This window comes from Anolis sagrei, chromosome 2 (assembly GCF_037176765.1).
Source record: "Anolis sagrei isolate rAnoSag1 chromosome 2, rAnoSag1.mat, whole genome shotgun sequence".
NCBI lineage: Eukaryota > Metazoa > Chordata > Lepidosauria > Squamata > Dactyloidae > Anolis > Anolis sagrei.
In genome coordinates this window covers 288,612,869-288,630,601 of record NC_090022.1, presented here as the reverse complement: position 1 = coordinate 288,630,601, position 17,733 = coordinate 288,612,869, and the positions used below count along the sequence as shown (strand labels likewise).

Here is a 17,733-nt window from a genome sequence, read left to right as displayed (position 1 = left end):
TACCTTTGAATTCAATTTACAGCCATCAAAGTGAGCTGAGGACAAAAGGGAAAAGTGGGAAATGGAAACCAGAAAACTGGCTGGAAACATGAGATGAGAGAAGATTAATCTAGGCGGATACTGCCAAATTGGGATGGTTGGAATGTATGCATTCATTTTGTTACAAACAAACCTGATCCAAACCCAGGAGTGGACCAAGGAGATTTTCCATAAGTGTATTTTCTGCTTTCTATAAATTAGACTTATTTTTATATATGTGACATAAACAACGATGTTGCCCCTTGATTCTTTCCTCAGAACCTAATAGAAATCTCAGGGTCACGATCAATGCCACTGAATGCCATCACCCACATGCAGCATCTGCCCTCTCTTCACATTTAATAGGATATACTCAAAAAGATGGTTGCTAGGTAACTCCCATGCTTTGTAGGAAGGTCCACCTTGGAATAGGAATCGTCCATTGCCTGGAGCTTTTAGCCCCAGCTGGCAATATGGTACAGAGGATTGTAAGCCACAGCTGAGTATATATGTATTGTGTAGTGAGTCATTCTCTGAGGCAATTGCCTTTTTGGATAGATGCCCATTCTGTACTCAAGTCTTATGGAGCTTTTTTTTAGTGTATCATATGCTGTCTGGTGACTTTATGAATGGGATATTTATATCTACTGATTTTTAAAAAAATGCACAAAATGCACAAAAACATTATTTTTTACCATGCCTTATATTAAGAGAATTAAATAGTTTAAAAGCAAAAGTTTTGAAAACTATATAACTCCCTTATCCATGGATTCAGTATCCATTGTTTCATTTAGGCATATCAGTGGTCTTCACAAATGCATGGGGTTCCAAAAATGTCTACCATCCCCACCAGTATGCTCACTGTAGTCAAAGGGTTCATCTACACCCATGGTTCTCAACCTGTGGGTTCCCAGATGTTTTGGCCCACAACTCCCAGAAATCCCAGCTGTTAGGATTTCTAGGAGTTGAAGGCCAAAACATCTGGGGACCCACAGGTTGAGAACCACTGGTCTAGACTGTAGAATGAATGCAGTTTGATACCACTTTAACTGCCATGGCTTAATGCTATGGAATCATGGAAGCTGTAGTTTTACTAAGAATTATCTGCATATTGGTGACACCACACTCCAGACCCCTTTATGGCTTCCTCTAGGGGCTTCATGTAGATAATGAACAGCATGGGGGGGAAAGATGGAGCCCTATGCCATCCAAAAGCTCAATAGTCTTGAAGATGAACAGAAATCCCCCAATGCTGCTTTCTGGAACCAGCTCTTCAGGTAGAAACAAAACCACTGAAGAACAGTGCCTCCTACGCCTAACTGACAGAACCGGTCCAGTAAGATATCATTATCAATATCAAAAGTCACTAAGAGATCCAGGAAGAGCAACAGGCTTCTTCCCTGAGTAGGTTGTCAACCATAACAACTAAGGTAATTTCAGAGATTTGTAGCTCAGCAAGGTAGTTGGAATTCTACAGCATCAGGGGTCACTTGCAAAGAATTCCCAATACTTCAAACCAGGCCCGTAGCCAGGATTTTGTTTTGGGGGGGGGGGGGGGGTTGAACTTTTTTCAGTGGGGGTCGGGAGGGGCTGAGTTTTTTGGGGGTGGCTGAGTCTGAGTGAAAGAGGGTCTAGCCTAGCAAACCTTTTGTATCATTACCCCAATAACCCCATGCATATGGGATATATTGAGTATGGTGATCAAATCATGATATGAATAAACATAATAGTTTAAATAATGCACCAGTAAGGCCTTTTCGCGAACCACCATGAGAATTTCGGGGGGGGGGGGCTGAAGCCCCTCAACCCCCCCCCCCCCCCCCCGGCTACATGCCTGCTTCAAACTATATTCGAATTGTCTTTATGATGGTGCTATGGCAATGAAACTGCAAGTCGCTTCTGGTGTGAGAGAATTGGCCGTCTGCAAGGATGTTGCCCAGGGGACACCCGGATGATTTTGATGATTTCATCATCCTTGTGGGAGGCTTCTCTCATGTCCCCACGTGAGGAGCTGGAGCTGATAGAGGGAGCTCATCCACCTCTCCCCGGATTTGAACCTGTGACCTGTCAGTCTTCAGTCCTGCCAGCACATGGGTTTAACCCTCTTCGCCACTGGGGGCTCCGGTGATGATAAGAAGAAACAGCTCATTTGGTCCTCTACCCCAGGGAGAGACAAAGTATTTACAAAATGGGTTGTTGTAGGTTTTTAGGGCTATATGGCCATATTCTAGAAACATTCCATCCTGGAGAGAATGCTTCTAGAACATGGCCATATAGCCCGAAAACCTACAACCCAGTGATTCCGGCCATGAAAGCCTACAACAATACTGTGTACAAAATGGACGCAAGGCTGTAATTCTACTTTCTCTAACCTCCTACTTCCAGATATTTTGAGGGATGACCAAAAATTGTGTGGAATTGTAGTCTAAAACATCTGACTGCTGTTATTTGTAGCAGAGGCTGAGAGGGCTAAAGAGAGTTGAATTTGTCTTCTATAAGGATTGACAGCAATGGCTCTCTCTGGGGGTCTAATGTGTCTGCCAAGATGGTTCAAGCTACATGCTTGTAAATGAATGCAAATACATTTGTTTTCGCCAATTGCTGATGCGCAGACATCCTGCCCTCTGAACCTCAAGATAATATTTATATATTTATCTTTATATAGTGGCCGTTGCATCCAGTTCTGGGCACCACAATTCAAGAATGATATTAATAGAGTGAGAAAATGTGGAGGCAGTGACAGACTTTGTATTTCTAGGATTGAGGATTACTGCAGATTCAGACTGCAGCTAGAAAATCAGAAGATGTTTATGTACTTCTTGGGAGAAGAGCAATGACCAATCTCGATAAAATAGTGAAGAGTAGAGACATCACACTGGCAATGAAGGTCTGCATAGTTAAAGCAAAGGAGGATAGATGCTTTTAAACTGTGGTGTTGGAGGAAAATCCTGAGAGTGCCTTGGACCGCCAGAAGATCCAACCAGTCCATACTCCAGGAAATAATGTCCGAATGCTCATTGGAGGGAAGGATATTAGAAGCAAAGATGAAGTACTTTGGCCACATAATGAGAAGATAGGAAAGCTTGGAGAAGATAATGATGATGTGGGAAATGGAAGGAAAAGGGAAGAGGGGCCGACCAAGGCCAATGTGGATGGATGGTATCCTTGAAGTGACTGGCTTGACCTTGAAGGAGCTGGGGGTGGCCACAGTTGACAGGGAGCTCTGGTGTGGGCTGGTCCATTAGGTCATGAAGACTCAGAAATGACTGAATGAATAAACATCCAGAAGAAAATGACCAAAAGAGCAAAAGGTCTGGAAGCCAAGCCCTATAAGAAGCTGAGTATGTTTAGCCTGGAGAAGAAAAGGTTGAAAGGGGACATGGTAGCCATCTTTAAACATTTGAAAGCATGTCACATTGAGGAAGGAATAAAGTTGTTTACTGCTGCTCTGGGGACTAGGAATGAAGCAACAGATTCTAAAGACAGGAAAAGAGACTCCATCTAAATATTAGGAGGAACTTCTAAGAGCTGTTCAACAATGGAAAATGGTGCTTTGGATTATGGTAGAACTTCCTTCTCTGAAGGTTCTTAATGCTTTGATTGTGTATCTCTGCATGTCAGAATGGGATTGGGTGAGATTACCCTTGGTGTGTCTTCAAACTCTATGATTCTGTAGTAGCTACTAGTATATTTTAGTCATTTTGAATTTGGCCAAGCCACTTTCAAAGCTGTTCAAGTTGGCCACCAGTTTGACAACCTACAGTAACATATTCTTGGAATGGGAAGTATGAGTCTACATATAAAACCGACCATGGCATCAGCTTTCTTTGGTGGTGGAATTGAATGCTTCTGTATGGCAAGAGCATATGCTCATAGTAGCATTGCTGGTAATAGGCTTTCTCAAGTCAGACAGGTTTTTGCGTGCCAAACATCTTTACACAGTAGAGGGAATGTGATACTAGTGGAGGATTTCTAGAGACAACAGCAATGCTGCTTGTACTGTGCAGAAGGAGGCACTGTTAAACCTTGTACAAATATGCTCACTGAGAGGCATATCCAATTTGAGCAGTTCTGCTGGTGAAGAGATCTAAAATGAAGCAAGAGATAGTGCTCGAAGATGTGGCCTCCTGGTTAGAAGGCACTCAACCAAGTCCTGGGAAAGAGTAAGAGACAGGTATGGAACAGTGTGGTATTTTTTAATGTAACTGAACTCAAGCTGAAAGGATACTCAGTTGCTGAACTGCTCAGATGTGAATGTATGAAGCTGTACTGTGAAGATAGACCAGAAAACACTGAGAACTGGGAAGCCCTGGCTCTTGAGTGCTCCAGCTGGAGGTCAGCTGTGACCAGCAGTGCTGCAGAATTTGAAGAGGCACGAATGGAGGGTGAAAAACAGAAACATGCCAGGAGGAAGGCACATCAAGCCAACCCCAATCGAGACCGCCTTCCACCTGGAAACCCATGCCCTCACTGTGGGAGAAGATGCAGGTCAAGAATAGGGCTCCACAGCCACCTACGGATCCACAAGAATACTGCTCCTGGAAGACTATCCTACTCGTCCAACGAGGGATCGCCTAAGTAAGTAAGAACAGAAAAAATGGAATGTAAGAAATGTGAGAAATGACTATGTTACAGATCGATAGATTGAATCAATAATAATAAAAAAAAGACAGGGCCTGGTGTTTGCAGTACAAAAATGTTGAAGACCCAGGAGCCTTTTCACACAATTATATCACTTTGTTTCTTGTGACCACCATGGTTGCATTATATGGAATCTTGGTACAAATGGCCCTTGGTATCTGCTGGAGTTTGGTTCCAGGACCCTCAGGTCCCATTATGTACAGTGGCACAGTAAAATGGTATCCCTTATATGAAATGGAAAGATCAAGGTTTGCTTTTGTGATTTTTTTGTAATATTTTCAAGCTGAGAATAATCTGGATACAGAGAGTTGACTCCATTTACAGTTCAGGGAATTTTGAGCCAAGAGCTGTAGAGCCTCCCCAAATTGCAGACTCTGCAGACCAGGATTTCATAGAAACAGGTGTGTTGTGTGGAAGCAGTCCAGCTCTTGGGAGATACTGCCATATATCAAAGCTGGTTTGACACCACATAATAACACCCATTATGCCAAAAATATGAACAGTCAAAAGCTGCTTATTTGTTGTTCTACTTATGTATGCCTTCTGTTGCACCTAGCATACCTAGCATGTTGTGCATTTGCTATTTGCCTTCAAGTCATTTCTGCAGTTTTCTTGGCTAGATTTGTTTAGAGGGTCCTTGCCTTTATTTTTCAGTGAGGGCGAGAGAGTATGACTTACTCAAAGTGGTATTCCATGGCTGATCAGGAATTCAAACTGTGGGCCTCAGAATCATAGGGTCTTTCCACACAGCCATATAACCCAGAATATCGAGGCAGGCAATCCAAAATATCGTCCTTGAACTAAGTCCACACTGCCATGTAATCCAGTGCAATGTGGATTTTATTCAGCTGTGTAGAAGGGATCATAGTCAAACATTCACATTACTACACCACACTGGCTCTCCATATTTAAGAATAAAACCCCATATATTATCTGCTAGGGGTGTAAATTCAGACTCCACTTAATCACACTTTGGTAAATGTGATGACAATTAAAAATTATCCTTGCTGTATGATGTTTATAAAATTGAGCAATTTAGGGCAGTAGCAGATAGTGAGATCCAGACCACAGATAGCGAAACCCACGCCACGGATACCGAGACTCATTAAGTGGGTAACTGGCACTGGCTGCAGGCCGCCTGTGGATCCATGCCTGGTGATACCAAGAAGCTATAATCCCAATGTTTCCCAATTAAAAGATCCCACCAGTTGAAGAAGAAAGCCACCTAGGGATTTTATTGCAATCCAGGTGGAAAGGATGACAGCTAGCACTAAGCCACTGAATGAAGCTGAGATACTTGACATAGGCAAAACAGACAATTTTTATACAGTAAAAGCTTTTGCATTTCCCAGCTGGAACTGGCTTTGTGCTAATGGGCAGAGTCAGGTTTGACCTCACGGCCAGCTCGGAGAATTCCCTTGGAGAGGCGGGACTGCAGCACCCACCAGCCAATCACAGAGAGTTCCCCGCTTCTGATGCAGATTTCTGCTTGCCAATGGTTGACAGGACACAAGATGCTTCAGGAGACAAATGAAGAGGCAGTTTTGTGAGTAAATCACTGGTTCCTCTTTTAGGATGAACAAAGTGGGGCCATCTGGTCCCTGATTATTGTGGAAATGTTCTTTTGTGTTTGTGAGTGACCCATTAAGGCAGACTGGGCACCTGTAGTGCCCATGTCCATTGTAGTCCGTACAGCATATTCTCCAAAGAGATAGGATTAGTGAATCCAGACCTGGGAAAGGGGAAATGTCATTTTGGGAAGAGGGGCATGACCTCCCAGTAACAGGGCAGATGTATCAGGTGATTACTCTTCTGATTATGTGCAGGTGGCTGTACAAAAGACAGGCAGCCCACTATCAGAATCCTGTTGTCTCTTGTAGTCTGGTATATGGGTATAGACTACTGCAACACTCTCTACATGGGGTGCCTCTGAAGACTGCCTGGAAGCTTCAACTAGTCCAATGAGCGGCAGCCAGATTACTAACAGGAGTGGGGTACAGGGAGCATACTACTCCTCTGTTGCGTCAGCTCCACTGGCTGCCAATTAGCTTCCGAGCACAATTCAAAGTGCTGGTGCTGACCTATAAATCCCTAAATGACTCCGGCCCAGTTTACCTGTCCGAATGGATTCTCCCCTATGAACCATCAAGGTTGCTAAGATCTTCTGGAGGGGCCCGGCTCTCGGTCCCACCACCCTTGCAATCGCGCCTGGTGGGGATGAGGGACAGGGCCTTCTCGGTGGTGGCCCCTCGGCTCTGGAACTGTCTCCCGTTGGAGATTAGATCTGCCCCTTCCCTCCTGACTTTCAGAAAGCTGGTAAAATCTTGGCTTTGGAATATAGCATTTGCAGAATGATGATTGAGTCAATACTGCTGACCACACTGGCGGATGGTGATGAATTTGTGATTTTACTCTGATGACCTGGCCTTATGTAACTGTATGATCTGTATTTTAATGTATTAATGTATTTATGTATTATGATGTTGTTATGGTTTTATCCTATTTGTGTATGAATTTTCTGCTGTGAACCAGCCTGAGTCCCTCTTCGGAGGTCGAGAAGACCGGGTTATAAAAACTCATAAATAAATAAATAAATAAATAATACAGATGATGGGGGCTTGGATACGATTGTTACTGCGGCTGGCTGCAAGATGCAATATAGAGAGAGAAAGAGAGAGAGGAGGCAAAAGAAGATACAAAGAATCAAACATAGAGGATAACACACCACAGTGCACATTTATTAAAGGGTTATATTGTAATCAAAGGGGGGGAAATGTATCCATGGTGCTGGTTGCTGCTGCTGGGCTCCTCTGTATCTCCGATCATTCGCAAGACCTCATTTATTTGTGGTTTCAGAACAATTTTGCACACTTTCCTTTTTCCATAAAATGCGCAATGTGGAAAAATGCAAGAATGATTGCATGGACTAGTAAAATTAATAATAATAATAATAAGAAGAAGAAGAAGAAGAAGCAGTAGGGTTGTTGTAGGTTTTTTTTGGGCTATATGGCCATGTTCTAGAGGCATTTTCTCCTGACATTTCGCCTGCATCTATGGCAAGCATCCTCAGAGGTAGTGAGGTCTGTTGGAACTAGGAAAATGGGTTTATATATCTGTGGAATGACCAGGGTGGGACAAAGGACTCTTGTCTGTTGGAGCTAGGTGTGACTGTTTCAACTGACCACCTTGATTAGCATTGGATGGCCTGGCAGTGCCTGGGGCAATCTTTTGTTGAGAGGTGATTAGATGTGCCTGATTGTTTCCTCTCTGTTGTTGTGCTGTTGTAATTTTAGAGTTTTTTAATACTGGTAGCCAGATTTTGATCATTTGCATGGTTTCTTCTTTTCTGTTGAAATTGTCCACATGCTTGTGGATTTCAATGGCTTCTCTGTGTAGTCTGACATGGTGGTTATTAGAGTGGTCCAGCATTTCTGTGTTTTCAAATAATATGCTGTGTCCAGGCTGGTTCATCAGGTGCTCTGCTATGGCTGATTTCTCTGGTTGAAGTAGTCTGCAGTGCCTTTCATGTTCCTTGATACGTGTCTGGGCGCTGCGTTTGGTGGTCCCTATGTAGACTTGTCCACAGCTGCATGGTATACAGTAGACTCCTGCAGAAGTGATAGGATCCCTCTTGTCCTTTGCTGGACGTAGCATTTGTTGGATTTTCTTGGTGGGTCTGTAGATAGTTTGTATGTTGTGTTTCCTCATCAGCTTCCCTAAGCAGTAGTCCTGGAGAGGGATGGTGGGGCTGGAGTTCACATTTTCTCAGATCTCAGTCTTTACAATACTTCTTTGTACTCACAACAGCCCTTTAAGGCAGGCCAATATTCTTTTATTTTTCCTTGTTGGGAGAACTAACAATTTGTTAGCATCTTGGAAGGCAGTTAAGAAATACCCATTAGGAATTGAGAGATCAAACAGCATTTCTTCTACAGTGTGTTGTTGTTGTTGTTCATTCGTTCAGTCCTCTCTGACTCTTCATGAGCTCATGGACCAGCCCATGCCAGAGCTCCCTGTCGGCCGTCACCACCCCCAGCTCCCTCAAGGTCAGTCCAGTCACTTCAAGGATGCCATCCATCCATCTTGCCCTTGGTCGGCCCCTCTTCCTTTTTCCTTCCACTTTCCCCAGCATAATTGTCTTCTCTAGGTTTTCCTGTCTCCTCATGATGTGGCCAAAGTACTTCAACTTTGTCTCTAGTATCCTTCCCTCCAGTGAGCAGTCAGGCTTTATTTCCTGAAGTATGGACTGGTTGGATCTTCTCGCAGTCCAAGGCACTCTCAGAATTTTCCTCCAACACCACAGTTCAAAAGCATCTCTCTTCCTTCGCTCAGCCTTCCCTGAGGTCCAGCTCTCACATCCGTAGGTTACTACAGGGATGTGGCTTTGACTAGGCGGATCTTTGTTGTCAGTGTGATGTCTCTGCTCTTTACTATTTTATCGAGACTGGACATTGCTCTCCTCCCAAGAAGGAAGCGTCTTCTGATTTCCTGGCCACAGTCTGCATCTGCAGTCATCTTTGTGCCTAGAAATACAAAGTCTGTCACGGCCTCCACATTTTCTCCCTCTATTTTCCAGTTGTCAATCATTCTTGTTGCCATAATCTTGGGTTTTTTTAATGTTTAGCTGCAACCCAGCTTTTGCGCTTTCCTCTTTCACCTTGATTAGAAGTGTAGTGTAGATGCTGGAAACTCGGGCCCTTGAGGTTTGGCCACCCCAGTAGGTCTCTCCAATTTTGATCCTGTCAGCCCTCACCAGCTTCCTGATATACTTTCCTTCTCTCTCTCTCTCTCTCTCTCTCTCTCTCTTCCCTGCAGAAAAACTACATTTCCCAGGCTACTCCGCGCGCCCTCTCCTCCCCCCCCCTCCTTTTAAAGTCTATGCACGTGGCTCGCTGGGAGGAGCTGGGAACGTCACATTCCTGCATTCTCTTTTGCCTGTGTCAGAGGAGCCCGGTTTTCCCCCTCTGGAACTGGGGGGAGCCCGGAAAATAAAGGAAGGGAGACAAAAACCCACCCTGGTCCACTCCTTTCCTTCTGCCGCCCCTCGGGACTCATGCGCCTCCGAGCGGGGATCTGACCCTTGGCTCCCTCTCCCCTCTTTCCTTCCTTTCTTCCTTCCTTCCTTCCCTCCCTCCCCGTCCCTCCTTCCCTCCCTCCTTCCTCCAGCCACCCTCTTTCTCTCCTCCAGCCAAGCCCGGGCTCTCCAATAAGGTAATTGGGGCCGAAAGGCGGTGGGTTGTGTCTGGATTGGGGTGGAGGGGTCTTGAAGAGGTCTTGGGTGGTGTTGGCGGTGCGCGCTTGGATTGCGCCTTCGTGCGTAATGGTCCCCTCAGCGGTTGTCAGCCGAGAAACACCTTTTCCTTTGATCATAAAGTGGGGGTCCCTCTTCCCAAAGCTGGGATCTTACAGATTGGTAACAGAGGGAGTATAATTTCCCTCTACGATGGCCTCTTTTGCCTCTGTTTGCCCGTTTTCTTGTGCGCATTTGTCCAAACCCTCAGGATCACAAACTGCTCTCTCCTTCTGTGAGCTTTCTGCCCAGCTGGGCTTTCTTTCATCGCCGACGGAAAAGGGCTCGTTTTAGGGCCAGCGGAATGTATACACAAGAAAAGAGGGGCGGGTGGTTGTGGTCTTTCTTTCCTGCCCCCTTTTTTTCCCTGTTGTTGTGGCGGTTGCATGTCATCCTTGGCGTAGCCAAAGAGGGTGTTGGTGCGCGCTTGGCGCTTCCCTTTGTTTTGCCAGCGCTGCGCTCGGCTGGCTCTTGGCTGGCGTGACCAACTTGCAAGGCTGATTGATTCATTCCGTCGGGACAGGGGCTGCAGGGGGAAACCCCATTGGAACCAGCAGTGGGGTGGCTTGGGGAGCCCTTCTTCTTGCCCTCTGGCCTCTCCTTCCATAGGCCCTGCTTGGGACTGAGCTTATTTTGCGCTCTCCTTTTCATTCCAAAAGAAAACCTTCCTATCTGATTCCTCTCTTCTTCTCTATACACAGATCTATGTGTGGTGATTGCAATGCCCCCATCTCCTCCATCAGTATCCTCTCCCCTGTCCCTTTTCCAAAGGGAGAGGCATTTATATATACAGTGTATATAAACATCTTGGCTGGTTGGGGAAAACTGGGCCTGGTTGGTATTTCTCTTCCTTCTTTTTGCAAAGGCATCATTCCGATATCATCTCTCTTACTCACACCGAGACCTTCCCTTGCCAGACATTTGGGCGGGGAGAGGAAGAGAATGGATAGTAGGCATAGTTGTAATTTTTCACGCCCGCTGTAGCAAGACGCAGCCAAGGCTGTCTTTACATTGAGCCACGACCTGATAGATTGCTTTCATCTATAAATTATTGAGAGCAGAGATTCATTAGGATCCATCTTAATGTGATTGTATATTTGTGTAAGTCTATGTGTATAGAGTGGACCCTTCGTATCCAATGTGGTTTGGTTCCAGAACTGTATATTTGTGTACACATGTATCGCCCTCTCTAATATAGAGATAGGTGGTCACACACACACACAGATACAGTGGGTCCTTGGTATCTGCTGGGGTTTGGTTCCAGAACCCTGTTTGGATATCAAAATCCATAGATGCTCAAGTCCCATTATATGCAGTAATGTATTAAAATAGTAAAATCAAGGTTTGCCTTTTGCAGTCCTTGTTTGAATGTGTTCAAGTCATGAATGTTTGCATCTGTGGATACCAAGGGCCAACAATACATACACACACACTGTAGCAAAAGCAGCCAAGGTTGCCTTTAAATTGAATCATACATAGGTAGATTGCCTTCACCTATACATTCTTGAGAGCAGACTAGAGATTTGTTTGGATCCATATTATTCATCTGCATATTTATATACATTTATAAACATGATGTATACAATGTGCCTTTGGTATTCACTGGGTTTTGGTTGAATAACTGTATATTTGTGTACACACACGTATGTGAGAGAGTATACAGTGAACCTTTGGTATGCAATGGGTTTTGGTTCCATAACTGCATGTGAGTGTGTGTACAGTGAACCTTTGATATCCATTGGGTTTTGGTTCCATAACTGGATATGTGTGTGTGTATATACAGTGAACGTTTGGTATCCACTGGGTTTTGGTTCCATAACTGCATGTGTGTGTGTACAGTGAACCCTTGGTATCCATTGGGTTTTAGTTCCATAAGTGCATATTTGTGTACACACATGCATGTGAGAGTGAGAGAGTATACAGTGAACCTTTGATATCCATTGAGTTTTGGTTCCATAACTGCAGATTTGTGTAGATGTGTGTGTGTGTGTGTGTGTGTGCGTATGCGTATGCGTATGTACAGTGAACCTTTGGTATCCACTGGGTTTTGGTTCCATAACTGCATATTTGTGAACACACACATGTGTGTGTGAGTATACAGTGAACCTTTGGTATCCATTGGGTTTTGGTTCCATAACTGGATATGTGTGTGTGTACAGTGAACCTTTGATAGCCACTGGGTTTTGGTTCCATAACTGCATGTGAGTGCGTGTATATACAATGAACCTTTGCTATCCACTGGGTTTTGGTTCCATAACTGCATGTGTGTGTGTGTGTGTGTGTGTACAGTGAACCTTTGGTATCCATTGGGTTTTAGTTCCATAACTGCATATTTGTGTACACACATGTGTGTGAGAGTGAGAGAGTATACAGTGAACCTTTGGTATCCATTGGGTTTTGGTTCCATAACTGCATATTTGTGTACCCACGTGTGTGTGTGTGTGTATGTACAGTGAACCTTTGGTATCCTCTGGATTTTGGTTCCATAACTGCATATTTGTGTAGAGGTGTGTGTGTGTGTGTGTGTGTATGTATGTACATTGAACCTTTGGTATCCACTGGGTTTTGGTTCCATAACTGCATATTTGTGTACACACGTGTGTGTGAGTGAGAGAGTATACAGTGGACCTTTGTATACGTGTGTGTGTGTGTGTGTGTGTGTGTGTATATATATATATATATATATATATATATATATATATATATACATATACATATATATATACACACACACAGTGAACCTTTGGTATCCACTGGGTTTGATTCCATAACTGCATATTTGTGTACACACATATATGTGTGAGAGAGTATACAGTGGATCTTTGGTATCCTCTGGACATTGCTTCCAGGGTGCTCCTTGGGTACCAAAATCCATGGATACTCAAATCCCATTATATACAGTGGTTTAATAAAATTGTACCCCTAACATAAAATTTCCTTAATGGAATCTTCATTTGAATATTTTCAAGCCATGAATGGTTCAAGCTGTGAATACAGAATCTGTGGATACGCAGAGCCGGCTCTACACACATGCACACACATACATATTAAGGGACTGGTGAAAGTTTTGTTTATCCTCTAGGATTTGGCAGTTGCTTCCTGTGCAAGTCGCCCAGACTCAAGCCCGCCCAGAATCATTTCTCCCCGCCCTCCTCCATCAATGATGTGTCTTGAGGTCATCTGCTTCCCTCCCCCCGCCGTCCTCTCCTGGTAATATAGGATTAATTGTTCAGAGGCTATTGTAATCCTTTTAGCCTTCCCCCATTGGCCCTCGGCTGCTTTACACAGATTTTTTTTCTCTCTCACTCCAATTCTGCCCATGCTGCGGGAGCTTTCGATTGTTCTGTCAGAGAGACTCTGGAACATGGGTCCATTTTGCTGAATTTCAAACGGTTTTGGAACAACATTGCTGAAATGAAAAGATGTAGCCAGCCTGCATGTTTTAAAGCCAGAGAAACATGTAATGCCTTTTGTAGTCACATGGGTCTCTTGGGAGTTATTAAAATGCCAACATTAGATTATCAGGATTTGAAAATGTGCATAGGTTTTAAGTCATCCAAGAGGTTTATGGTCTTTCAGTAGAGCAAACGATGCATATGCACAGCTTGATTAGTTGCAGTTGCTTTGTGATTTGGGCATATGCTGTCTTTCCTAATGTATGCCATTTTAAAAAAAAACCCTGGAGAATTCAATGGATGCTGTTGGCCTCATTTGCTGATTTTGTTTCCTGATCCAGCAAGATAATATCGAGTCCCTGATATTGCTTTTCTGTCTGGATTATGATATATGAGTGGTAGGGAGGACTTGTGCTTTTTTCCTAGCAAATGTACCTCTCAGTGCCAGTAGCTAGTAGTAGCATCTTACAGTAAGCATGCATTGCAATCATACTCATAGCCGGTGAGCATGCCCTGCAGTAGTGCTGACGGAGAGCCGTCTTAGGTTGAATTTCAGGCAGATTTGGGTGCGGTTCTTTTTATGTATTTATTTATTTATTTTTCTATTCCACTCATTGTGAATTTTAGCAATTATTATCATCTTTGCCTCCCTTTTGCTTCTTCGTCTTCCTCAGCAAATAGCATGCAGCTGTGTGTGTGATATCTCTTGCCATCCTTAGTCATGGGAATGAATAGACACTTCCAGAGGCCAGGAAGATAACTGTAGTGTTGATGCTGAGATGCCAGTTTCTCCTGTTCCCAGTCTCCGCCACGTAGAGTTTCCTGCATATGGGTTGCTCATGAAAGCGGCTGCAGTGGGGAGAACAGATTGCAGTGGGAAGCAGCTGTAGATCAGTGAAAAAGGCATCTGTCTCTCTTTCTCTCTCTCTCCTTCTCTGCCTTCCGCCCTCCTTCCTACCCTGGTATCAGTGAACAGTCCTTGCATTTAGCAGAAGCATCAGCAGTCTTATACATCCTATATCACTGCTTTTCATCTTCTGCATTTAGAGATGCTTCTGGCATCAGGGTTGTGTTTTCCTGATGGATGTTGGAATGCCTGGTATCTGAGGCTGGGCGTATTGTGGGCAAGGAGGTTTGAATGGTTGGTGGCTGAACCAGAAAGGCAAGCAGTCATCCTCTCATGCATACACCTTAGACTCACAATCCAAGTTGTTGTAGGTGGGCAAATTGGTGCTGGTGCTGCTGAGAAAAATGAATGGAGCGTGGTTGTACTGACACAGATAGTATTAGAGCAGAAAACTGTGTTTCTCTTCTTTCTTCAGTATGCATTTTGCTTTCAGTGAGAACTGGAAACTTCCTTTAGTAAATCATTTTGCAGGATGAGGGAGACGATGTCATTTCTCTCGTCGGTCATTGCAGAACATGCATGAATAATTTATTCAATATTTCATTATGTATTCATTACATTTATATGTCACCTTCCTCCAGAGAGTTCTTGGTTGTTCTGCGCCACACTTAGGCTCACAAAAACTATGTGAGGAAGATCTTGGTGAGCAAGAATTATTGCTCCAAGGTCACCTTGTGACCTAATATCAAGATATGACATAAAAGGAAAAAGGGATGGCAGAGTGGCTGGGGATCATGTCCAGCAGGTAGTGCCTCTTCTTTTGTCCCTCTGAGGCCTTGCTATTGGCAGGTGGGATGGAAGGAGGGTCTTTCAAATGCTTCATGGCTTAGACTTGATGGAAACATTTCTGCTTCTCTTTTCCCCCCCATTAGCCCAGTACTCAAACCGCTTTGCCACACTGGCTTTATGCTTGGACATAAAGCAAAAGCTCCTTGGGTCAGTCTCTTTCTCATCTAATCTACTTTTTATGGTTGCCAAGATAGCATTTGTAGAAAGAAAAACACTATTTTTGATCCGACTCCAAAAGTAGGAATGTACAGTAATTGAAAGCCAAACCATGCAGTATAACCCCAATATCCATGTTATTGAGCCCGTGGTGGCACAGCGGGTTATAGCGCTGAGCTGCTGAACTTGCTGACCAAAAGGTTTGAATCAGGGGAGCAGGTTGAGCTCCTGTTGTTAGCCCCAGCTTCTGTCAACCTAGCAGTTTGAAAATATGCAAAAGGGAGTAGATCAATAGGTACCGCTTCTGTGGGAGGGTAACGGCGCTCCATGCAGTCATGCCGATCATGACCTTGGAAGTGTCTATGGACAACACTGGCTCTTTGGCTTAGAAATGGAGATGAGCACCACCCCCCAGAGTGGGACACAACTAGACTTAATGTCCAGAGGAAACCTTTACCTTTATCCATGGTATTGGCACTAGTGGTTCCGCTTAAGCATATCCCCAAAAATGTTCTCTTTAGTAATTTTCTAGGTCCTCTAACATAATTCTGTGGTACGTTTCTACTGGAAATGGACTAGAGCATTTAGTTGGAAAATCTCATGTACTAGAGAGGTTTTTCTCTCCAGGTATTTTCTAGGTCCTCAATAGGATTTCCCATTTTCCTTTGAACTTAAACACCATGAGTATATCATACTGTACTTCCCTGAGTTTGATGTTTGAAACTGATAGTGAAAGTTTCCAGCTAATTATTTTACATGCCTGGAGGAGTTGGAGATAAAGGAGATTGCTGAGACTAGTTTGCTTAGCACTCCAATTTAATTTGAATTGAGGTATTATGTCTGTGATTCTTACCATATTACTGTAAGGCATGCTTGTATTGTTTCTGTATTAGAGCTGAACAGATGGAAATATTCATGAGAAGAAATGGGATCTCCAGACCAAAGTTATATTGGAACTAAGTCACTGTTCTTCTAACCACTACTCAATATCTCCTTTTCCTTCTCCAACCCTTTTGCTTTTCTCCCAGCTCCCAGGTATTTACCTCGTCACGGACCAATCCAGACATAAAAATTGGATATTTCTTTGTTATTCGCCATTAAGTTAACTTATGGCAATCCTATGAATGAGAGATATTTTAGATCATCATCTACCCTTGTCAGTTTTTGCAAATTCAGAACTGTTGTTGTTGTTGTTGTTGTTGTTGTTGTTGTTGTATCAATCCACCTTGGTCCCCCTCTTTTCCTGTCCATTTTCCACAATCATTCCCAAAAAAATAGAGACACTATGGTTTGGATCATCCTGACTTTGGTATTCAATTATATGTCTTTGTAATTGAGGTTTTCATCTAGTTCCTTCATGGCTACCTTTCCATGTCTTTTGATTTCTTGACCATCGTCTCCGTTTTCCTTACTGCCTGAGCTGATGATTGGCTATTCCTTAACAGTTAGGACAGGATTACTAAATGGATGCTCGAACTGAGCATACTCTCCCTCATACTATTCTATGTTCACTGGTTTTAAGGTGGTTAATAATTGCATCTGAAATAGAAACCATGGATGCTTTGTGATGTCAGGTTGTCCCCATGTTTATGGTGCATATTTATTCATAGATTTGGAAGGAAGCCTCGTGGGTTATCTCGTCCAATCCTTGCCATTCTGTGTGCAGTTTTGTTTTATTTTGCATTGCTGTTTCAAGAATTAGCAAACACAATCACACACAAAACATATACATGGGATTCTGTGGTTGTCTAAGCCAGTAAGATTGTACCTCACCTGCTAAGCCAATGGTTCTCACCCTGTAGGTCCCCAGGTGTTTTGGCCTACAACTCCCAGAAATCCCAGCTAGTTTATCAGCTGTTATGACAATTGGAAACGGATATGTGATTTTGATTAGGCAACTATGTTAGTATATGAGTATGTGATTTTAATTAATGTTATTGTTTAATTTTCTATGTATTTGATTTTATGTTGTTGTACTGATATTATAATAATAAATAATAAAATAAAACTTTATTTGTACCCCGCTGCCATCTCCCCAAGGAACTCGGTGCGGCTTACATGAGGCTGAGCCCACAATACAAAAATAAACAATAGCAACAGTAATACAAAACAATAAATAAACTCATAAGCAGAAAATAAACAATAAACATTAACAATAACACGACGCGTTTAAAAACCTATGCCTGGGCCAAATGTAATAATTAAAAATTTAAAAATAATGCTGGGCTTGACAAGGTGACATATAACTAGGATAGAAGTTTTGGAGAGGGATGAAATGTGCGGACAAACCTAGATCACTAGTAAAGTGTGTTTAGGGACATATTGCTGGGAGTTTCCTTATTCTGGGAAGGCACACTGAAACAACCACGTTTTCAGGCTCCTCCTAAAGACTGCCAGAGTTGGGGCATGCCTAATGTCCTTGGGGAGTGAGTTCCAGAGTCAAGGGGCCACCACCAAGAAGGCTCTCTCCCTCATCCCCCCCAATCGCACTTGCGATGGTGGTGGGAGCGCGAGTAGGGCCTCTCCAGATGATCGAA

General features: G+C 43.6%; 1 protein-coding gene across 6 annotated transcripts in view; it reads left to right on the top strand.

The window, feature by feature from the left end:
- The first annotated feature begins 9,557 nt into the window (after nt 1-9,557).
- Nucleotides 9,558-17,733, top strand: part of CTIF (cap binding complex dependent translation initiation factor) — a 206,806-nt gene continuing 198,630 nt past the window's right edge. For all 6 annotated transcript variants that reach the window (XM_060761239.2, XM_060761236.2, XM_060761238.2 and 3 more), the window contains exon 1: nt 9,558-9,870. The gene's annotated coding sequence lies outside the window, so the exon portion shown is untranslated. The remainder of the gene's footprint in view (nt 9,871-17,733) is intronic.